Source organism: Vipera ursinii, assembly GCF_947247035.1.
Source record: "Vipera ursinii genome assembly, chromosome: Z".
NCBI classification, from domain to species: Eukaryota; Metazoa; Chordata; class Lepidosauria; order Squamata; family Viperidae; genus Vipera; species Vipera ursinii.
Window position 1 is genome coordinate 6,570,691 of NC_139517.1, and position 24,605 is coordinate 6,595,295.

A 24,605-nucleotide genomic window follows, 5' to 3' on the forward strand; every position below is an offset into this window, starting at 1 on the left:
CATAAGGAGAATTCAAAGAGGTGGCAAGGTCTCCAATGCTTTCCCACTGGTGGTTAGGTGTCAGAATGGATAAAAGCGGGCGTATTAGTCTAAATGACTGATGACCTGGCTTAGAAACAATGCCAGAAGGTCTGGTTCCCATTGAACATTGCCTGTAATGGTGGAGTACAGCTCTTGACATAATTTTCTACGTCTCGTTTTAGTCCTGGCCACCAAAATTGCGGGTGAGTGAGATGTAGAGTTTTTAGATATCCAAAATGTCCAGCCTGTTTGACATCATGGCTGTGTTTGAGGGCGTCAAGACCAAGAGCTTCAGGCAAGTACAATTTTTCCCCCTTGTAAGCCAGACCATCCCTGCATGTTAGGGATGTCTGATTGTCTTTAAACCATTGATCAGTGAGGAGTTCTCACTTTATTTTCTTTACCCCAGGGTCATCAGGATTAGGGGTCCTGCGAGGTGTGATTTGGGACACAGTTTGTGGACCAGGGATAATTGCCTCATGAACTTCTTCGTGTTCCCTTTTGTACCGTGGCAATTGGGAGAGTGCATCAGCTAAGATGTTTTTTCTTCCTGGTATGTACTTTAGAGTAAAGTTAAAATGGTTGAAGTACTGTGCCCATCGTACTTGTTTTGGGGACAATTTGTGGGGAGGTTTTAGTGTCTCTAAATTTGACACCCAGGTCATCCCCTGGGGTCAGGACCCCAAGGGCCATCCCGGACCTTGTAGGGCACCAACCGCAGGTAGAGGGCTCTGTTCCCTGGCACGTACACCCTGCCGGGCTGATGACCTGGTCACCGGAACTGGATGCCTGGCGGGGCCGTCGCTTGGATCCAACCGCAACCTGCCTTCCCACACAGCCTGCGGTTGTCCTGCTGGAATGGGCAGGAATGCACTTTGGGTGAGGCCTCTCACCTGCTGTGTGTCAGGAGCATGGCCGTCATTCAATTTCAGTTTCGGGCTGGCCAATCGAAACCAGGTCTGCACTGGCTGGGTTGGCTGGGGTCGCAGTTGTGGCCATGATGCCGTCTCAGGGCCCACCTCCCAATGTGGCCATGAAGGGGATCCTGGAACTCAGCCTCTCCAAACCTCTCCCTCAAAATGTCCATCCTATGCTGCCCTGGCACCATGGAATAGCTTGTTGTGATTCAGGGTCAGCCTGTGGGTTCAGCAGTTGGGTCGGACGACTCAGAGGAGGAGGGAGGTGTTGAAGAGCTTGCTGAGGGGGTTGAAGATCTTGCTGATGAGAGCCCTCAGCCAGGCCCCTCCCACCTGGTCACCACGGAGACCCAGCTATGTGAGCCTGACAGCTTGGATGAAGATGACCCACAGCTGGCCCTGTTCAAGGACGCCCGACGCAGGAGGCAGTCAATCAGGAGTAAACAGAGGAAGGCAATGGGGCACCTCAGAAGGAGGCAGAGAGAAGCCACACCCTGAACTGTATAAAAGGGGAATGTGTGGGAGGGCTGGTTTGCTGAAGGCAACCACTTGATTAGTTCCTGTTTCATAGCTCCTGTTTCATGGTTGGTGTCTTGTTTTGCTCTGTTTTATCTTAATAAATTTGGCAGGCTTAATTCCAGCCTCTTGCCGTTTGTAAAGGGGTTGTCCCTGCCTTTTCTGCAGGGCCGGTAGCAGGCTGGTACAGAACATAGCTCCACTCCCCTTCATCATCCATTATGCCCCTCTCTCTCCACTCCATCGTTGGGTGGCCCGAAGCACCCAGTGGTGCATGGGACAAAAACATCTCAACATTGCTCCAGAGCCAAAAACAAAACCAGAAAAAAGAGCATCTTATTCTACCAACTGCTAAGCCACTAACTCACCTACGAACACTGAAACTGCCCAATTTCTTGTCCATGAAGATTCTCAGTCATCCAAGGCCATGGTTGTCCCAAAGGTGCTTTTTCAGGAGGCACCTGAACTTTCTTGTTTTTCTTTGAGGACAATTCGCTTCTCATCCAAGTAGCTTCCTCACTCTCCAGTCAGAGCTAAAGAAGCTTCTTGAATGAGAAGCGAAACGTCTTCAAAGAAAAACAAGAAAGTCCAGGTGCCTCCTGAAAAAGCACCTTTGCCCAATTTCTTTTTAACCCTAAGCCGCAAGAGCCAAATATCGTAAGAGCTGTGTGCGAACTCACATGCATTTCAACATATACGCTCTGTTTGCATGCACCAGGATTCACTTTCAAACTGGCCCTGTTCCCTGAAGAGATTGGCAGCCACTGGAATCTGAATTGGGCTCTAAATTATTCATTTGCAATAATGCAAGGTGAACACCATTCTGCATTTCTCACTGTGCCCACTGGCCCTTTCTTGATTCCACATCACTGTTCATATAAACTGCTCAGTCATCTGAGCTGTAAAGAAATTCTATGTCTTAAAATATTCATATCGATATGGTTCTTTATAAAATGCTGAGGTTTAAGCTAGAGTATTTGTTGAGAAGGATTCACCAACTGGAACTGAATATTTATTTTATTTATTTATTTATTTATTTTAATTCCATTTATATCCCGCCCTTCTCCGAAGACTCAGGGCGGCTTACAAGCTTAGCAGTAGCCTTCATTCTATGTATATGCCAGCTTATTAGGTTTTTCACACACACCCCAAGCGGCATTATTACAAAGTCAGCTTAATTGCCCCCAACAATCTGGGTCCTCATTTTACCTACCTCGGAAGGATGGAAGGCTGATTCAACCTTGAATTTCTCTCATTGTTGGTCATAATAAAAGAGCCTTGGTGGAGCAGTGGGCTAATGCCTCCTTAAGTAACCCCAGCTGCCTGCAATTAGTGCAGGTTCGAGTCCCACCAGGCTCAAGGTTGACTCAGCCTTCCATCCTTCCGAGGTAGGTAAAATGAGGACCCAGATTGTAGGGGGCAATTAAGCTGACTTTGTAATAATGCCGCTTGGTGTGTGTGTGTGTGAAAGCCCTAATAAGCAGGCATATACATAGAATGAAGGCTACTGCTAACCTTGTAAGCCGCCCTGAGTCTTCGGAGAAGGGCGGGATATAAATGGAATTAAAATAAAAAATAAAAAAAAATAATACCCTCTTCATACGAGGTATGGGGAGCAGTTTTGAAAATCTTGACAATCCGTTCTTCCTCATTGTTCCACAGTTATTCCTTTTCCTTTTTTTCTTTTCCTTAGGCAAATTTTTCTACGGCATCCTACCATCATCATTCAAACACAGATTATAGGCAAGACGTACCTGCTTTTACTGTTATTTCTGTTCCCTTTCCAAAATGAACCAGGAACTTCCTATTTGTTAAAACCACAGTCAGTGAGGGCTTTACAAGATTCTAAGCCCCTCTCATCACAACTGAATCTTTTCTGGGTTTTTTGCTTTTTTTGTAGGAAAGCATATTTCGAGTGTAAGATTATATGATTTGGGACAAAACTACAGGTAGCCTTTGTTTAACGACCACAGTTAGGACTGATAATTCAGTAATTGTGAAGAGATTGCTAAATGAAACCACAGTTGGGTTTATGATCTTACTTGCAAACATGTCCAGATCATAAATGCTAAGAAGTGGTTGTAAAGTTATTTTTTTCTTCATTGTTATAACTGTCAGCAGTCACGATTGTCTGTAGATTTAATCATTTTAAGAACAGATGTAATGAAATCAAGAAAAAAATCCTTTACTGTTTTTATTCTAATTACTATTGAATTATTGTATTATGAATTATTGAATTATTGAATTACTGAATTATTGAATCATTGAGTCACTGAATTATTGAATTACTGAATTCATGAGCAGAGACATCGATGGAGATTAAACGATGATGATGGTAGCCATAACTCTTCAATGGAATCTCATCTCTATGTGTGCCACATACATATAAAATATAAACATATCTATACATATAAAAAGTTGGATGGGTGTTTGATTACACTATGACACTATTTACACTTGCCATCTCTTCTCTTTTTTTGACCCTACCCATTTATTTTTCTTCTTTGAGTCATATAGGACAATTTGGCTGAAGTTAATCACTGCCAAAAAAAATTAAGATTAAGAAGATATGCTTCACTTGATGTTATAAAGAAGAAAAGAATCCATGTCTTTATGGTTTTTTAAAATCTCGTTACTCTTTTTCAGTTATTCTTTTCCTTGACAAGGTGAGACTGTCCAACGAAAAAGCATTCTTCTTTTGCAAATATAAAGCAATGATTAAGAAACCACATGTTGATAGCTTTTACTGATAAAAATATATTAGCTAGTTTCAGGAGGAATAAGAAACCTATTCCTAGGTAGAGCTAATCAACAATTATGCCCTTTTTATAACAAGTTTTGGTCTCTATCACTCATTTCTCTCTTACAGACTTTATGGTAAAGAAAGAAATAGCTATTATTCTTTTGATAAGAACATTATAATTAAAACTGGGGAACAGAAGTATTCTAATTCAATACAACAGAAAGGGAATAAATAAAAGCTTTTTCAGAGTAGAAGACATACGTTAAATATAGAATTATCCTAAGTAGGTCAACACCAGAATTCAATTTTATATCTATTGCTTCTTCTGGAGGAAGTGGAAAAAAAGTCAAAATGGAAAGAGGACAAAATGGTAGAATTTGTTGTCAATCCATTGCAATGATGGACCTTGAAATGTAAGATGGTTGGAGTAAGTGTATATCTTGTATTAGCCCAATGCTATTGTATTTGGTTTAAAAAAATAAAATGAATGCCATTCATTAGATCAAGATTCCATAAATCAAATATAATTAATAATCAGGGAATCCAACCCACTGGCTCTAAAATTTCTCTGTCTTATGTCCAACCATCATCTTATATCAATTTTGCAAGACAAATATACAGGTCAAATGACAGCTTGACAATTCAAAGTTTGCCCTTGATGTCAATTGATAGCTTTATTTATTTATTTATTTATTTATTTATTTAAATATGTTATAGCCACTCACTTCAATGGACTCTAATAATTTTGTGTTCTTGCCAAGAAACTTCCCTACATCTGACTGGATGGAGTTCTGAGAATTTAAATCCACAAGACATTCCAAACGTGCAGTGGTGGAGCAGTGGGCTAATGCCTCCTTAAGTAACACCAGCTGCCTGCAATTAGTGCAGGTTCGCATCCCACCAGGCTCAAGGTTGACTCAGCCTTCCATCCTTCCCAGGTAGGTAAAATGAGGACCCAGATTGTTGGGGGCAATAAGCTGACTTTGTAAAAATGCCGCTTGGGGGGGGGAAAGCCCTAACAAGCAGGCATATACATAGAATGAAGGCTACTGCTAAGCTTGTAAGCCGCCCTGAGTCTTCGGAGAAGGGCGGGATATAAATGGAATTAAAATAAATAAATAAATAAATAAATAAATAAATAAATAAATAAATAAATAAATAAATACATACATACATACATACATACATACATACATACATACATACATAGAATGAAGGCTACTGCTAAGTTTGTAAAGCCGCCCTGAGTCTTCGGAGAAGGGCGGGATATAAATGGAATTAAAATAAAAAAAAATCCTGATTCCAAATAAAACAAACAAGACCAGGAAGGCAAAGAATACCGAGATGGGACAAACACATTTCCTCAAAGTGGTAGAAAGCAATAAAAGCCCCATTTAATTGGATCTCAATCAGCTTCAACCTGGTACCATCAGATGAATGAGGTTATGATTCCTATCTGGCAATTCCCATCTAATAGCCTATGTAGAAGAGACCAGGTCAGAGAAGATACTCACAAATGTCTCAAATATAGTTGTGTATTTGATTGTAGCTGAGGTCCTTGAACATCTTCTACATCCTCTTCTTCATTCAACCATCTGTGGATTTTTGATCTGCTTCTCTTCTGACCCTCCTCACTGTGTTTTTCAGTGCACAAAAGTAGGTAGCTGAATCATGGAGTTGGCTGATGGGCTTCTTCATGTTGAAAGTCTTTCCTGCTTTATTATGCATGGCCCTGAAGTTTTGTGGGAGGCTAGTGTCTAGATTAGGTGTTGAAAAAATGCTCTTAAAAAGCTTAGGTGGTTGTCCGAGATATTGAATGTACCAGAATGGGCTTGCTTGATAATCTACACTTTGGTCATAAGTGCAGTTGAGAAATACAGGTTGTCCTTCTGTGATGATCAACCTGCCTTCTGTTTGGGTCACAGTCTGTCCTGTGCTCTTTTCTGCAGAGAATAGTGGATATGGTTGGCAGAATTGAAATAACAATATATACCACCTCACAGTGTTTTACAGCCCTCTCTAAGTGGTTTACAGATTCAGCCTACGGCCCCACAAAATCTGGGTCCTCATTTTACTGATCTTGGAAAGATGAAAGGCTGAGTCAACCATGATCTGGTGAGAATCGAACTGCTGGCAGCCGGCAATCAGCAGGAGTAGCCTGCAATACTGCATTCTAACCACTGCACAACTCCAGGAATGGGTGACTATTATAGCATCTGAAAATCTGCCAGTTAAAATCTGTAGAATATTTTTATTTTACATAGTGGCTCCACACAAAGTGAATATTGTTTTATATGCCCCCTATCTCACTATCCAAAGTGACTGGGGCCACTTACAATGCCCAAACTGTTCCTCTCTCCAGCAGGCGACATAAGTTACCTTACCCCTAGATCTTTGTGGGCAATGCCATGAATCAGACCCACAGGGGTCTCGGGTATTCAGAACAGACTAACAGAGTTGGAAGGGACCTTGGAGGTCTTCTAGTCCAACCTCCTGCTTAGGTAGCAAATCCTATACCATTTGGTTGTCCAATCTCTTCTTAAAAACTTCCAGTATTGGAGCACCCACAACTTCTGGAAGAAAGTCATTCGTCTCTAACTGTCAGGATGTTTCTCCTTAGTTTTAGGTTGCTTCTCTCCTTGATGAGTTTCCATCCATTGCTTCTTGTCCTGCTTTCAGGTGCTTTGGAGAATAGCTTGACTCCCTCTTCTTTGTGGCAATGCCTGAGATATTGGAAGACTGCTATCCTGTCACCCCTAGTCTTAAATGTACTGTACATTCAATATCCGTGCTACTGAATCTTAGGCACTGACATCAACTTATCAAGACAAAAAAATAAATCAGTCATCACTTACTTAAGACTTAGTTTGCACCCATAGCCTCATTTATATAATTTTTAAGGAGGTTTCTGAATGGGGGAGGCAGAGAGAGAGAGAAGAAATTACGTTCACTCACCCAGGATTATCAGCACCAAGGACCATGAAAGAAACATCTCCCTTGATCTGGCAGAGAAGAAAGTAAGAAGAGATGTAGAAGCAAAGGGCAGAAATATATTTTGTTTGGCTTCCGAGGTTTGCACTACAAAACTTGTGTAATGCAGTGCAACTTTTTTTTTTGCTAAACAATTCAAAAGAAATCTTCTAATGGCTGAACCTCATAGGATGTGGTTAGTGGTCAGCATGCCTCTGTGTAAAAATGTAAATGTTTTCATTTTATATCTGTACAGTGACTAGTTCACCCTGCGAGTGGAAACAGCCTGTCAACTACACCTTGTGTTTGAAAGTGACATTGCATTGTGAGTTTCAAAGCAGAAGGGATGAAGCTACTGAAACGTACCACATTTTTCATTGGGCACTTCGGCTGTCCAAACCAGAGAAGAGAAGATGGACTTTTGATACTGAAGCATGGATCTTTTCTTCAGGAGCTCAAACTCCATAACTCAAAGTTGTTCCAGGAGGTAAACATCATATTTGTCCTCAAAGAGGTATGCAAAAGTCCATACATATATCAAAGACTGGAAAGATCCAATCAAGAGCCTTGGTGGAGCAGTGGGCTAATGCCTCCTTAAGTAACACCAGCTGCCTGCAATTAGTGCAGGTTCGAGTCCCACCAGGCTCAAAGTTGACTCAGCCTTCCTTCCTTCCGAGGTAGGTAAAATGAGGACCCAGATTGTTGGGGGCAATTAAGCTGACTTTGTAATAATGCCGCTGGGGGGGGAAAGCCCTAATAAGCAGACATATACATAGAATGAAGGCTATTGCTAAGCACATTGATTTGTGCTTTAAATTGTAAGCCGCCCTGAGTCTTCGGAGAAGGGCGGGATATAAATGGGATTAAAATAAAAAAAAAAAAAACTAGGTAAAACCAAGGCAAAAACTAAAACTGACTCTCCCTGGTAACATTTTTGTAAGCCCTGAAGGAACAGAGATGGAAGGCACAAAACTTAGCAACTGAATGTAGTATGTGGTTGTTTCCTTAAATGAAGAAAGAATGAGTGGAGAAGCAGAGAATGAAAACCTACAGGAATGGCACCAACTTTCTTAGAAATTGTAGTCTGCTTCTCAGAATAGCAGAGTTGGAAGGGACCTTGGAGGTCTTCTAGTCCAACCCCCTGCTCAGGCAGGAAACCCTACACCATTTCAGACAAATGGTTGTCCAATCTCTTCTTAAAAAACTTCCAGTGTTGGAGCATCCACCACTTCTGGAGGCAAATGGTTCCACAGATTAATTGTTCTAAGTCAGGGGTGTCAAACTGCCGTCCCTTGGGCCGGTTGCATCACATGGAGGCCATGCCCACTCCAGCTCCAGCAATGCAAAAAAAGTTGTGATACGTCATGATCAGGAACTGATACATGTAGAGAAAGCAGGTGGTATCTTGTCTAAACAATGAGGCCTCGCAAGAATCTCACTTGCGTTCTTCTTTTTTTTTATTGAAAAATTTTACAATACATTTTTCAATACAAAAAAAAACCCCTCCTCCCCCTCCCCTCTCCCCAACCCCCCCCTACCCTACCTTCCCCCCTCCCCGACTTCCCAGAGCTGAATACAGGGTATAATACAAACAAGCATAATCTAAAATATGCTAACAACAATAATAAAACATTAAATTCTATCACACTTTAACTCTCCATAATCAAAATATTAATAAAATAACTACTAATTATACGTCATAAAAAATCCACTACTTATTCAAATGCTAAATGATACTTTTTAGTCCAATATTTATTCTGAATATATTCAATCCATCTTCTCCATTCCACAATGTATCTCTGTTGCGATTGATCTTTCAAATATGCTGAAATCTTTGCCATTTCCGCCAAATTGCCTTCTTCTGACTGCCTTCTCTCTATTGTGGTTTTTTGTCTGTTTCAGCAGAGAATCCCTTGACTGTTTCATTGGCTGTGAATTACATGAATCTAAATTGCCTTCATTTGTATATGAGTCTAGCTCCCCACACTGTTAGGAGAGTCTAAATTGGGAAGGCAATGTAGGGTTTATTAAGATGAAATGCAAGAACCAGCCTATCATGAAAAGCGGCTTCTGATAGATTGGAAGAGGGACAACCACAGTTTGTCTGCCAAAGTCTTCTCTCAGCCATGCAACTTCACCAAATAGCAGTGGTGGCCACAGGGGTGTCAAACAAAACACAAGTTGGCTATGGATGTGTTTTGAAATTTTTGAACATCCTTGTAGATACCATACTTTGGATTGATGGTTCTCTCTGTCAACAGGATGGTTGCTCAGCAGTCCTCCCCCATGAGAAAGAAATATTTTGGGGATTATTAAAAAGGCAGAATATTATATTTCCCCAAAGGAATAATGGAGAAGATCTTAAAAGGCAGAAACCCTCCCCACAGATCTCTCTGCCCAAGCAGAATCCAGATCTGTAGAAATCCAGATTTGATCATTCTTTCAGAAAGAGTGGAGCCAGGAAGCTTCGAGCTGATGGGATTAGAAAGACAAAGATCCCTAGAACCAACAACCCTCACCCATCCAACACAGGACGTAGCCATCAGCCCCAGCCCCAGGCAAACAGGATATGACTTTCAGGACATAATGGGATTAATCCACAACCAACAGAATACCAAAAAGGACATGCTCGAAAGCTCAGGTCAAAGTTCATGCCAATAGGAACAGGAAACAACTCAAAACACAAAAGCCCAAGAAGGTATAAAACCCCACCACTTCCAGCTACATATGGTCAGCTTTTCCAGAGTCATATTTATTGCTCTTCAATAAACTATAACCTTTCTAAAGCAGTCTCCATTTTGTTAATTCCTGGCTGGACTGGACCCTGATGAGGATTTTTCTTTCAACAAAAGTTTCCCCAGAAGCTAGAATGAGCTGCTAGAGAAAAAGTAGGTGAGAACCATTCATTGTAACAAAAACAGCTGAGATTGAACACACTCATCTATCCGTTTGAGAATTGGGCTGTGGGCTGCATACATGTTGGCTATGATTAGACTGGCATTCTCTAGGTTTTTCAGGATCCCAATGCCTGGAATTCTAGCCAGTGAAAAACAATTGTGCTGAGTTCCTTTCACAGACTGAAAGGCACAGAGATTATTGCTCCTTATAAACAATTATCTTATCTTGAGAATTATTTTATAAAAACCACAGATTTTTTATTTAAAAAAAATATAAGCCACTCTATTTGAATTAGTGGTAATAGCAGTTCTTTTTTTACTTTTATTATTTACACACAGAGCCTTTTGAAGGAATTTTGTATAGTTTTAACTATCACATTTAGGAAAGATCCGAACATTGTAATTTTTTGAAGTGTTGCTCCAAATAATAGACTTTTGTCATTGGTGAGCTAATATCCAGGACGTTCTTCTAGTGATGAAAAGGTTCACATGAAGGCAAAACAAGAAACAACGGATGGAAACTAATCAGGGAGAGAAGCAACCTAGAACTAAGGAGAAATTACCTAACAGTGAGAACCATTAACCAATGGAATAACCTGCCTCCAGACATTGTGAATGCCCCAACACTGGAGGCTTTTAAGAAGAGACTGGACAGCCATTTGAGCAGGGGGTTGGACAAGAAGTCCTCCAAGATCCCTTCCGACTCTGTTGTTCTGTTAAATGCTTTTTCACATCCTTTGCACCAAGTGTAAATACAACTGCTGGTATCTCTGCTTCATTCTTCTCCCATATTCACTTGCTCTCTAATTTACAGTCTTTATATTTTCTGTTCTTTTTTTCCTCCTTCTTTCTCATTGAACTTCCTGCCTTCAGGTACTTCAATGTCAATCCTGCATAACTGTTTCTTTGAAACTGTAATTATTCTGGCTTATTCCAGGTGCCTCCAGAGGTGGTGAATGCTCCAACACTGGAGGTTTTTAAGAAGAGACTGGACAGCCATTTGCCTGAAATGGTATAAGGTTTCCTGCCTGAGCAGGGGGTTGGACTAGATGACCTCCAAGGTCCCTTCCAACTACTTCTTCTTCTTCTTCTTCTTCTTCTTCTTCTTCTTCTTCTTCTTCTTCTTCTTCTTCTTCTTCTTCTTCTTATTATTATTATTATTATTATTATTATTATTATTATTATTATTATTATTATTATTATTTGTAATTATTCTGGCTTATTCCAGGTGCCTCCAGAGGTGGTGAATGCTCCAACACTGGAGGTTTTTAAGAAGAGACTGGACAGCCATTTGCCTGAAATGGTATAAGGTTTCCTGCCTGAGCAGGGGGTTGGACTAGATGACCTCCAAGGTCCCTTCCAACTACTTCTTCTTCTTCTTCTTCTTCTTCTTCTTCTTCTTCTTCTTCTTCTTCTTCTTCTTCTTCTTCTTCTTCTTCTTCTTCTTCTTCTTCTTCTTCTTATTCTTATTCTTATTATTATTATTATTATTATTATTATTATTATTATTATTATTTGTAATTATTCTGGCTTATTCCAGGTGCCTCCAGAGGTGGTGAATGCTCCAACACTGGAGGTTTTTAAGAAGAGACTGGACAGCCATTTGCCTGAAATGGTATAGGGTTTCCTGCCTGAGCAGGCGGTTGGACTAGATGACCTCCAAGGTCCCTTCCTCCTCCTCCTCCTCCTCCTCCTCCTCCTCCTCCTCCTCATTATTATTATTGTTATTGTTGTTGTTGTTGTTGTTGTTGTTGTTGTTATTATTATTATTATTATTATTATTATTATTATTATTATTATTATTATTATTATAAACTGTAATTATTCTGGCTTATTCCAGGTGAAAAGTGAACACATTTCTTGTAGAAAATCCAATAGGATTGTAATCATTCTCCACTACTGCAAGAAAATCCTTTTATTGGATGAATGAGAAGTTAGTCCTATGAATTCCAGGCTGCTTCTCTCTTTGATCAGTTTCCAACCATTGTTTCTCGTCCTTCCCTCTGGTGCTTTGGTGAACAACGTGACCCCATCTTCCTTGTGGCAACCCCTCAGATACATTCTTTGCACCAACAACTGCTGGTACAATAAATACAACTGCTGGTATCTCTGGTTCATTTTTCTCCCATATTCACTTCGTCCTTAATTTACAGTCTTCATATTTCCTTTTGTCTTTTCCCTTCTTTCTTTCTCATCAGGTGTCCTGTCTTCAGATACTTCGATATCAATCCTCCATAATTGTTTCTTTGAAACTGTAATCATTCTGGCTTATTCCAGGTGAAAAGTGAACACATTTCTTGTAGAAAGTCCAACAGGATTGTTAACCTTTCATTCTACACAAAAAAAATTTTTCAAGATGATAGTGATGACTGCAAAAAAAAAAAAGTCGTTTCATTTGATGAATGAGAAGTTAGTCCTATGAAGCAGAACTCTCTGTCAACAGCTGAGGTTGGTTTCATTTGGTTGATTTTGTGTGAGTCTGTATACAGTCATGATTCACTGTGGGGTTCAGAGCACAGAAATAAACAGCTCCATCCAGGAGAGAGACACTTCCAATGTTTAGAGGAACTGAATTCTGATTTCCAAGAACCAATGTAGTGGAAAACTTTCCCTCTTGGAAGGGATTATTCTCGTATTTGTGAGTAGTCAGGATTCGTTCAGGTCTTTGGTGTTTATATTGACGATACCAATAAAGGTATGGAGTGGAGCTGAGAGTTTTGAAGTCACAAGGCAAAGTGGCATCTTCTCCCTCTACAACTTCCATGTTGTCTTGTTTTTGGAACACGGAATCGCTTTGAGAAGTTCCTTAAGAGAACAAAAACAAAATCAGTACTCCATTTGGGGACACTGAGCAAAACAAACTACGTATCTACTTCATTTCCAGCTTTTAAATCATATTTTTAATCGTCTTCAGATGCTTTTTTAAAACAAAATGATTTAAAGCACATCTGTATGTGCAAGATCTGGGGGGGAAACAGAACAGGTATAACATTCAACCAAATTCTTCTCTTGATAGCAGTTGTTAGGGCAATCTATGGCAGGCAGACCACAAGGTTAGAGACAGAAGACAGAAACATAGATTTGGATTAGAGCTAAAATCAATATTCCATATACATGTTTTGCAGTTTCAGGAAGGAGTAAAAAATAAAATTATCAGGCTTTAGGTTAAATTTTCACTTTATCAAAATCTTAGTGTTCAAACCTCTTCACCTTCTTTCCTAGACTTGATTTAGTCAATCTGTATTTAGTCAATCTGTATTTAGTCAATCCGCCAGCCATTTGTCTGAAATGGTATAGGGTTTCCTGCCTGAGCAGGGGGTTGGACTAGATGACCTCCAAGGTCCCTTCCAACTACTACTACTTCTTCTTCTTCTTCTTCTTCTTCTTCTTCTTCTTCTTCTTCTTCTTCTTCTTCTTCTTCTTCTTCTTCTTCTTCTTCTTCTTATTATTATTATTATTATTATTATTATTATTATTATTATTATTTCTGTTAATAAATTCGGAGGAGGAGGAGAGATGGAGGAAAAGGACAAGGGAAGGAGAAGAATAGTTTTTATACTGGAAATATTACCTGATTTCAAAAGCAATACGGAAATTCCCAGGAAAATCAAGCAATGGTTTGTTTGAGAAGGAAAAGACATTCTTGGAACTCTGAAGAAAATCAACATTCTTCTTCGCTTCTTACATTTATAAATGAGAAGGTGGTTTCTTTTCGGGGCAAGCGGTTGTGTTCATCACACGCGTCCTCAGTCTGGTTTTTTAAGTCAAGCAGATTTGAGAAAGGACGAAGAAAGCAGGCAGGTCTACAATGCCACCTGGAGGACAGAAAGATACATGATATTTTCTTGAAATACAAAGAAAAAAAAGATTTAATAATCCTTTGAGTTAAATTCAACTCCATCTGACTACAGGAAGATACTCATCTAGGGTACATTCCAACCATACTTAAGTGGACTGCCATTGTCTTCTTCTATTCATTTTTCTAATCCATCCTTCAACCATAGAAACTTCCTAGGGGTGTCTGTCTTCCTTCCTTCCTTCCCATCACCTTCCTTCCTTCCTTCCTTCCTTCCTTCCTTCCTTCCTTCCTTCCTTCCTTCCTTCCCTCCCTCCCTCCTTCCTTCCTTCCTTCCCATCACTTTCCTTTCTTCTTGCCATCACCTCCCTTCCTTCTCCTAATCCCTAATTCTTCCTTTCTTCCTTTCTTCTCATTCCTCATTTATCCTTTCAATCAAACATTCTCCCAGGAACTTTCAGACAGAGGTGTGTCTTCACATCCACCTTTCTTTCCTCTGTCTTGTGTCACCTGAATTGCACGAAGGGGTTTTTGCCAAAGAGAGTTGCTAGGATGTGACACAGTGTCTCTTATACAACAGAGATACAATGCCTGGTCCTGCAAAGTGACTTTGGTGAAGGAAAGGGTGCTAGTCTTTCGATCGTCAGCAACAACCAAGGAAATGTGCTCAACTTCATTGCTTTTTGATGTTTCCTTGTATCCAGTTGCAATGAAATGCGGAGGCTGGTTAGGAAACTGTCGGTACCAAAAGATGTATTCGTTGATTTGAATATTTGGGTGGGAGCAAGAAAGATTGGTTTTTCTTCCATTTAATGCTTCTAGAAGAGGTTCTTGGTCAGGCTTTTCAGCATGGCAGAGAAGGATTCCTGTAAAATCAAACACAGGCAAAGAACATAATGATAATGATAATGATAATGATAATGATAATGATAATGATAATGATAATGATAATGATAATGATAATAATAATAATAATAATAATAATAATAATAATAATAATAAGAAGAAGAAGAAGAAGAAGAAGAAGAAGAAGAAGAAGAAGAAGAAGAAGAAGAAGTTGAAAGGGACCTTGGAGGTCATCTAGTCCAACTCCCTGCTAAGGCAGGAAACCCTATACCATTTCAGACAAATGGCTGTCCAGTCTCTTCTTAAAAACTTCCAGTGTTGGAGCATTCACCACTTATGGAGGCAGGTTGTTCCACTGGTTAGTTGTGGAAGTCAACACTTGCAGTCTTGATGAAACTATTGGAACTTCATGGATCAAAGATACCACTTGAAAGTCCTTGTAGAAGAAGCACTGAGCAGTAGAACTGTCTCCCTGAAGGAGTGATGTTTTCATCCTAAGCGGAAGTATCAACTGGAAGATAAATGGGTTTCTGGCACAGATGACTTAATGGATTCCTATCTGTGAAAGGGGGTTGACTAGAGGACCTCTAATGTGGCATGTTAACACTTTTTTTTCTATGGTTTTAGCCTTTTTAAATAAAGGAATATTGCTCTAAAACCATCTACACCCTATCACTCCTGGAAGTTTTGAAAGAGAAATATCATGAAGTAACTTACAAAGGAGGTTTTCTAAACAGCACTGTCAACTTTTTCTACTCCTACTCAAATTTCATGATTGAATTGAAATTGTTGGCCATTGCACAGCTGTCTCTGATTAGGAGAATTCTCCATACGCTTCCTTGCGACTTCTTACACCAGGAAGATATTTTCCAAGAGATTTGTGAGAGTCATTGTGGTGTGCTATTTAAACTAAGGGTGGGAACCCCCTCCTCAGTATATGGATGATCATGGGTTACTCTTTCTCAGGTTACATTGTTTTGAAGATTGCAAAATGAAGAGAGATTTGGTGTCAGCCACCCTCAGTTCTTGGGAAAAAGGCAGAATAAAATAAATCTATATGAATATAAAGTATAAAACTTCACCTTGAGCCAACGATGAAATTCTTGGAGCTACAGGAAATATCAGAACTTAGAAAGAAAAGGGGACATAGGTCCCAGGAAGAGTATAAAATGATTTCCTAAATATTACTTACTTGACACGAAAGCCAATAATATTAGCCACAAGGATGCCAAATTCACGTTGAGGAACTGTAACATCTCCATTTATCCAATTTAGTCAAAACGGCTGGTATATTGTCTAAAAAAAATGAGTGCTTGCAAGAATCTGTCCTCCCTTCTTCTTTGCCTTCTCTGTTGTGGTGTGTGTGTGTGTGTGTGTTTCAGCAGGGAGTCCCATGATGTTTTCATTGGCTGTCAATTATATCAATGCAGCTACCACACTGGTAGGAGGGTCTACATTGAAAAAAAAAATGGGTGGATATTATGAACTGCAAGAATCATCATATAATGAAAGTTGATGGGTGTTTTCACAACCACAATTTGTCTGCCAACAGTTTTCTCTCAGCTGAATTACAGGGTTGTCCACAGGAGTGTCAAAAAACCCCAGGATAGCTCTGAGTACAGCTGCTGGTACCTCTACTACTTTCTTTCCTCCCTCTGAATAATCGTCGTACATTGAGAATACTTTTTTAAAAAAAATGACAACTTTTTTTTTTCAAAAATACAAACCACTGGGTTTAAAGTTCTGGTAGTAGCAATTGTTATCATTCTTGGTGAATATTATATGCATTTACAGTAACTATCATGTCCTTTCCAAGCATCTAGCAAAGGATCAAAATACTGTAATTTGTGTGTGTATGTGTGTGCTGCTCAAAATAAGGGACTTCTATCATTGTTGAGTTGAGATCCTGCCCATTCTAATTGTGACTAAGAGCTCTTTTACTTCCTTTGCACCAACTGTAACCAACGCTACTGTTCTCTCTGTTGCTTTTCTTTCCAATATTCACTTGATCCCTACCAAAGGTCTTTGTATTTCCATATTTTGTTTCCTGCTTCTTTCCCACTCTCCCTTCTGTCTCGAGATACTTCAATGTCAATTGATCCCTAATTGTTTCTTTAAAGTTATTGTTAGGCATATGGTGTTAGCCTACAATGTTGGGTTGAAAATATATTAACCATAATTCTATGTCTTTAAGTTGTTAATTGGCCAATGGGTGTGTAAGTGTTCTCATGGCCATAAGAGGGAGCTAGTAACGTAGCTTCTCTCTCTCTCTCTGAATTCACTGATCTCTACTATTACTGTTTTTGCTCTGCTGTTGGTTTACTACTGTTGTAAAACTGAACTGTGTATTGACCTCTGGACCGGTAAGAAGACTTTGTATTTGGATTGCTACTTGGACTGTTTATTTTTGACTGTGCATTTTTGTTTTTACACCACCCCAAAGTAAAATACTTTTTGCTTTTACAACTCAGTGTACTCCTGTGTGTGACTCTTACTGTTCTCAGTACCCTTCCTTGTCTGTGCAACTCTTTGGTAGCACAAGGAGACCTCTGCACAACAAATTCCTTAACAGTTATAACCATTCTGGCTTCTTCCACATGAAAAAGAAATACATTCCTTTAAGAAAGTCCAATAGGATTGCCATTGTTTCATTCTCTACCACTTTTTAAAGATGATGCTGACGAACGCAAGAAACACCTTCAGGATCTAATTTAGAAACAAATCACTTATATCATTTAAAGACCTTCCAAAATTACAAGAACTGTGGGGGTGGGGGGTGGGGAGGATACCAACAGCTTTCAACCATGTTCCTTTGTGGATAGAAGTTGTTAGGACATAAAATTATATATAGATACATGGACTTGGATCACAGTATTCCGTAGATTTGCTTTACATTTTCAAGGAAGTTATGAAAGTAAAAAATATTGGTCATTATTACGATATATATATTTTTTTAGTTTAACCAATGTTTTATTTCAAAAGTCTTGGTCTTTTTTTCCTTTCCTTTATTTAAGTGAGTCTGTATTTCTGGTAATAAATATAACAGGGGAGGAGAAAGGGGGGGAGGAGGAGGAGAAGGAGAAGGAGGAGAAAAATGAGGAGGGGGAGGGGGAGAAGTGTGGAGGAGGAAGAGGAAGAGAAGGGAAGAAGAATAGTTGTTTTTTTTAGTAAACGCATTACCTGATTTTGAGAGCAATAAAAAGATTCCCAGAAAATTCAAGTAATGGTTTGGTTGAGAAGCAAAAGACCACCTTGGATCTCTGAAGAAAACCTACATTCTCCTTTGCTTCTTACATTTAGAAAAAGCTTCAACTCAAGAAGCTGTTTCCTTTTGTGGCAAGCAGTTATACTCACCACAGATGGCCTCAGTTGTGTCTTTTTTTAAGTCGAGCAGGAGCTTGAGAAAGGACGGAAAAAGTATGAAAGTCTAGACTGCCCTCTGAAGGACAAAAATCTGCCCACAGCTGAATTGTTTTATTTTAACTTGCATCCATCATCGTAGAATGGGTTGCAATCATTACAGTTGATTTTGTAGATTACGTTGTTTCTTTCATCTTGCCTTTGATTCCGGATAATTCCTGGCAGAGTGTGGCTGTGGGTGTGTGGACTATTGCTCGAACACTGGGCACTATCTAACAAAATGAAATTAAATGGCAAAAAAAGTAAGGTTCTGGATTTAGGCAGGAAAAATCAAATGCACAGGTATAGTATAGGTGGTACCTTGCTCAATAGTAGTAACTGTGAGAGGGATCTCGGAGTCCTAGTAGACAATCACTTCAGTATGAGCCAGCCGTGTGCTGCAGCTGCCAAAAAAGCCAACACAGTGCTAGGCTGCATTAACAGAGGGATAGAATCAAGATCACGTGAAGTACTAATACCACTTTACAATGCTTTGGTAAGGCCACACCTGGAATACTGCATCCAGTTTTGGTCACCACGATGTAAAAAAGATGTCGAGACTCTAGAAAGAGTACAGAGAAGAGCAACAAAGATAATTGGGGGGCTGGAGGCTAAAACATATAGGGAATGGTTGCTGGAATTGGGTATGTGTAGTTTAATGAAGAGAAGGACTAGGGGTGACATGATAGCAGTGTTCCAATATCTCAGGGGCTGCCACAAAGAAGAGGGAGCCAAGCTGTTCTCCAAAGCACCTGAAAGCAGGACAAGAAGCAACGGATGGAAACTAATCAAGGAGAGAAGCAACCTAGAACTACGGAGAAACTTCCTGACAGTTAGAACAATTAACCAGTGGAACCACCTGCCTCCAGAGGTGGTGAATGCTCCAACACTGGAAGTTTTTAAGAAGAGACTGGACAGCCATTTGTCCGAAATGGTATAGGGTTTCCTGCCTGAGCAGGGGGTTGGACTAGATGACCTCCAAGGTCCCTTCCAACATCATCATCATCATCATCATCATCATCATCATCATCATCATCATCATCATCATTATTATTATTATTATTATTATTATTATTAGCGGTTGGAGAATTCTGGCTCTCATTTCTGATACCCCTTTTGTGTGTGGTGGTTGGCTGTGTGGTGTGGTGTGGTGTGGTTTGGGTGCTGTGTGTTGGAATACGAAGTTTTTTGGATAGCTGTTCTTTCTCATTCTCCCTTATGCCTTGAATGTCAATTGTTTAGTATTGTTTCCCTGGAACTGTAATCATTCTGGCTTCTTCCAGGTGACAAGTAAATATATTTCTTTTAGAAAGTCCAATAGGATTGTAATCCTTTCATTCTCCACCACGTTTTAAAGATGATGCTGATCAATGCAGTTAGCCCTTTGGGACAGAACTCTCTCTATAGAGTTGAGGTTGGTTTCATTTCGTTGACTTTTGTGCGAGTCTGTATACAGTGATGATTCACTGTGGCATTCAGAGCACAGAAATAAACAGCTCCATCCAATAGAGAAACACTTCCAATGTTTAAAGAAACTGAATTCTGATTTCCCAAAACCAATGTAGTGGAAAACTTTCCCTCACGGAAGTGATTATTCCTGGATCTTGCCTTGTAAGCAGTCAAGATTCGTTCAGGTCTTTGGTTTCCATACTGACGATACCAAAAAAGGTATGGATTGGAGTCGAGAGTTGTGAAGTTACAAGGCAAAATGCCATCTTCTCCTTCTCGGATTTCCATGTTCTTTTGAGTTTGGGACACTGAATCACTTTGAGAAGTTCCTTAAGAGAAGAAAAACAACATCACTACCCCAGGATATCCCCCAAAATTGATACAGAGTTTGGAATGTATATTTTGGTCCTTGAATCTTCCTTTTCTGAGATTTCAATGGAAAAGATTCACTACAGAGTTTATTTGGACCCCGAGCAAAACCATTTACTTATTTATCACATATTTAATTTCCCAATTTAAAATAGGAATTTAGGATCTCCTTTTTTTGAAAAACAAAAACAAATCACTTCCAAAAGTGCAAGATCTAGGGGGAAAGAGAATGCCAACAGCTTTCAACCAATCCCATTCATTGTTGAGCAAATCACAAGATTATTCACAGAACACAGAACCATGGATTTGGATCACGGCTAAAGTAGAGTATTCCATAGACTTGTTTTGCACTTTCAGGAAGTGATGAAAATAAAATTATCAGTCATTAGATCAATTTTTTTTTTCAGTTGAACCACTTTATTTTCAAATCTCTTGATTGGCTTTTGTTTCTGGCAATAATTTGGAGGAGGAGAAATGAAGGAGAAGGAATGGAGGAGAAAGAGAAGGAGAAGGAATGGAAGAGAAAGAGAAGGAGAAGACATGGAGAAGTTACAGAGAAGAAAGAGAAGGAACAGAGATGGAGGAGAAGGAATGGAGGAGAAAGAGAAGGAAAAGAGATGGAGTAGAAGGAATGGAGGAGAAAGAGGAGAAGAGATGGAGGAGAAGGAATGGAGCGGAAAAAGAAGGAAAACAGAGAAGAAGAAGAAGAAGAAGAAGAAGAAGAAGAAGAAGAAGAAGAAGAAGAAGAAGAAGAAGAAGAAGAAGAAGAAGAAGGAAAACAGAGAAGAAGAAGAAGAAGAAGAAGAAGAAGAAGAAGAAGAAGAAGAAGAAGAAGAAGAAGAAGAAGAGGAGGAGGAAGAGGAGGAGGAGGAGGAAGAGGAAGAGGAAGAAGAAGAAGAAGAAGAAGAAGAAGAAGAAGAAGAAGAAGAAGAAGAAGAAGAAGAAGAAGAAGAAGAAGATTTTCAGTAGAAACAATACCTGATTTCATGAGCAGTAAGAAAGTTCCCAGAAAAATCAAATAATGGTTTCTTTGAGAAGAAAAAGACATCCTTGCAACAATGAAGAAAACCAACATTCTCCTTCGCTTCTTACATTTAGAAAAACCTATAAACCAGAGGGTGGTTTCCTTTTGTGGCAAGCAGTTGTGTTCATTGCACAGGGCCTCAGTTGTGGTTTTTATGTCAAACAGGAGGTTTGAGAAAGGATGGAGAAAGTGTGAAGGTCTAGACTGCCCTCTGGAGGAGAAAAATCTATCAACATTTTTTTTTAATTATTGTTCTACTTTGCATCCATCTTAAAACATCCTAATGGATTTAACTCAGAAAGTGCCCAGCCAACGTGGTTGATGAAACATGGGGTGTTGTAGTTTCAGTGTATCTCAATGTTCCAGACAGAATAGGGCTCCATATCTAGAACAGCTTATCAAGAATATAGAAATTCGACACACCCCTGCTAAAATGCCAACGTTTTTGAAATGTAACTCTCAAAGCAATGTGGCTGATGAAAATATGGGGAGTTGTAGTTCCAGCGGATCTGAATGCACCAGCTGGATGAGGGCTGTGTATCATGGAGAAAAAAAGGCAACTCTGAGATAATGTGAGCTATAGGAAATTACAGAGGAATGGATATCCCTCCCTCCCTCCCAATATTTTTCTCATGTTTAATTAGGGCAGGGGTGTCAAACTCAATTTCATTGAGGGCCGCATCAGCATTGCAGTTGCCTTCAGGGGGCCGGGTGGGTATGGCCTGAGTGGGCGTGGCCTACTGGGTGGGCGTGGCTAGAGTGCGTATGGCCTACTGGGTGGGCATGGCCAGCTCTACATCATTCGGCATCAAGGGTGCCTATGGGGGCCTGGGCAGGAGTGGGACAGATCTGAGGGTCTCTGGGCCAGGGCCAAGGCAGTGGGGGCCGTTCCCTCACTGTTTCCAGGATGGCTTCACGGGCTGCATGAAACCACTTTGCGGGCCGGATCCGGCCCCCAGGCCTTGTGTTTGACATGTCTGAATTAGGGGATCAAAAAAAGCCTTAATCTGGAATTGGAATTAACTGCTAAGGAAACAAATTCACCACTCATCCTTCCAATCGTGGGAGCAAGATTGCTCAATTGTACATTCAAATTCAGAGGTGTGTCTGCACAGCAGCCTTTCTTTCCTGTCTCTGGAGGCAGCTGTATTGCAAGAAAGGGTTCTTGCCAATGAGAGTCACTAGGATGTAACACAGTGTCTCCGAGAGCACAGAGGTATAATGCCTGGTCCTCAAAGGTGACTTTGGTGAAGGAGAGGGTGCTATTTTTTCGGTTATGATCAACAACCAAGAAAATTCGCTCTCCTACATTGCTTTCCGATGGTTCTTTGTATCCTCTTGCAATGAAATCAGGAGGCTGGCTAGGGAACTGGCGGTACCAAAGGATGTGTTCGTTGCTTTGAATATTGGGGTGAGAGCAAGAAATTTCCGCTTTTCTTCCATTTAATGCTTCTAGCACAGGTTCCTGGACCGGCTTTTCAGCTTGGCAGAGTAGGGTTCCTGTAAAATCAAACACAGGCAAGGGACAGGAAGTCAACATCTGTAGAGTCTGTTGAAAGTGTTGGAAGTTTATGGATCAGAGATACCGCTTGGATATGGATATATACTGTAAAAAGCGATGAGCAGAACTATCTATCTGAAGGATTGGTGGGTTCTGCCTAATTAGATGGATCAATTGGGATATGAATGGGGCTGTTTGCAGAGACGGTTTAGTGGATTCCTGTGTTCTGCACTTAACTAGAGGATTTTTATGGTAACTTTCTACTCCATGTTTTCAATTATTCTAGTTTTTTTTAAGGGGGGGTGTTAATGAAGGACTCTTGCCCTACAACCATCTATATCTTACCTCTCTCTTGGAAGTACTTAAAGAGAAATGTCATGTAATAAGTAGAAAAGGAGTTTTGTAAAGGGAATGGTCAAATTCCCTTCTACTCAAATTCCATTGTTGAATTGAATTTGTTTTATTTTTATTTTTTTATTATTTTAATTCCATTTATATCCCGCCCTTCTCCGAAGACTCAGGGCAGCTTACAAGCTTAGCAGTAGCCTTCATTCTATGTATATGCCTGCTTATTAGGGCTTTCATACACCCCCCAAGCGGCATTATTACAAAGTCAGCTTAATTGCCCCCAACAATCTGGGTCCTCATTTTACCTACCTCGGAAGGATGGAAGGCTGAGTCAACCTTGAGCCTGGTGGGACTCGAACCTGCACTAATTGCAGGCAGCTGGTGTTACTTAAGGAGGCATTAGCCCACTGCTCCAGCAAGGCTCATGTTGACCATTGCATTGCTATAGTAGAAGTTAATTGCAATGGAAAATTCTGGGCATATGTTTAGGAGATTTCTCCATACAGTTCTCTGAGGCATCTTACGCCAGGAAGATATATTTTAAGACTGTTGAAAGAGTCATTGTGGTTTGTTGTTTAAGCTCTTAGATTAAAGCTCCTCACGAAGTCGCCCACCCTTCAGTTTTGGAAACCCAAGGGGTGATCATGGGTTAGTCTTTCTTTCTCGGAAAATATTGTTTTGGGGAGTACAAAAATATTGTTTTGGGGAGTACAAAATGAGGAGCGGTCCTATCTAAGCCATCCTCAGTTCTTGGAAGGAAGGCAAAGTGCAAGGAATGAAAATGAATACAAAATGTAAAACCTTAAGACCAAAACTACAAAGAAAAATAGACACAGATGCCTAAAAGTGATACCATAAATATTACTTACTTGACATGAGAGCCAATAATATTAGCAAGAAGGATGCCAAATTTATGGCGAGGAACTGATACATGTAGAGAAAGCAGGTTGTATCTTGTCTAAACAATGAGGCCTCGCAAGAATCTCTCTTGCCTTCTTCTGACTGCCTTCTCTCTCTTGTGGTTTTTTGTCTGTTTCAGCAGAGAATCCCTTGACTGTTTCATTGGCTGTGAATTACCTGACTCTCAATTGCCTTCATTGGCATATGAGTCTAGCTCCCCACACTGGTAGGAGAGTCTAAATTGAGAAAGCAATGTAGGGTTTATTAAGATGAAATGTAAGAACCAGCCTATCATGAAAGGTGGCTGATGTTCTCACAGATTGGGAAGAGGGACAAACTTCAGTTTGTCTTGCCACAGTCTTCTCTCAGCCACAGAACTTCACCAAATAACAGTGGTGCCCACAGGGGTGTCAAAAGAACACAAAGTGGCTGTGGATGCATTTTGTAGTTTTTGAACATCCTTGTAGATGAGAATAGAATAGAGTAGAGTAGAGTAGAGTAGAGTAGAGTAGAGTAGAGTAGAGTAGAGTAGAATAGAATAGAATAGAATAGAATAGAATAGAATAGAATAGAATAGAATAGAATAGAATAGAATAGAATAGAAGTAGAGTAGAGTAGAGTAGAGTAGAGTAGAGTAGAGTAGAGTAGAGTAGAGTAGAGTAGAGTGGAATGGAATGGAATGGAATGGAATGGAATGGAATGGAATAGAATAGAATAGAATAGAATAGAATAGAATAGAATAGAATAGAATAGAATAGAATAGAATAGGAGTAGAGTAGAGTAGAGTAGAGTAGAGTAGAGTAGAGTAGAATAGAATAGAATAGAATAGAATAGAATAGAATAGAATAGAATAGAATAGAATAGAATAGAATAGAATAGAATAGAATAGAATAGAATAGAATAGAACTG

At 39.9% G+C, this 24,605-nt stretch overlaps 1 long non-coding RNA gene and 1 gene segment (V, D, J or C); both read right to left on the reverse strand.

Moving 5' to 3' along the window:
* Window positions 1-23,392, reverse strand: part of LOC310649447 — a 31,506-nt gene extending 8,114 nt beyond the window's left edge. Inside the window, exon 1 of the long non-coding RNA XR_014494234.1 lies at window positions 23,038-23,392. This is a non-coding gene — a long non-coding RNA (uncharacterized lncRNA). The remainder of the gene's footprint in view (window positions 1-23,037) is intronic.
* The window catches only part of LOC310649415 (T-cell receptor alpha chain constant-like), an 86,431-nt gene that overhangs the window by 58,738 nt on the left and 3,088 nt on the right, over window positions 1-24,605 (reverse strand).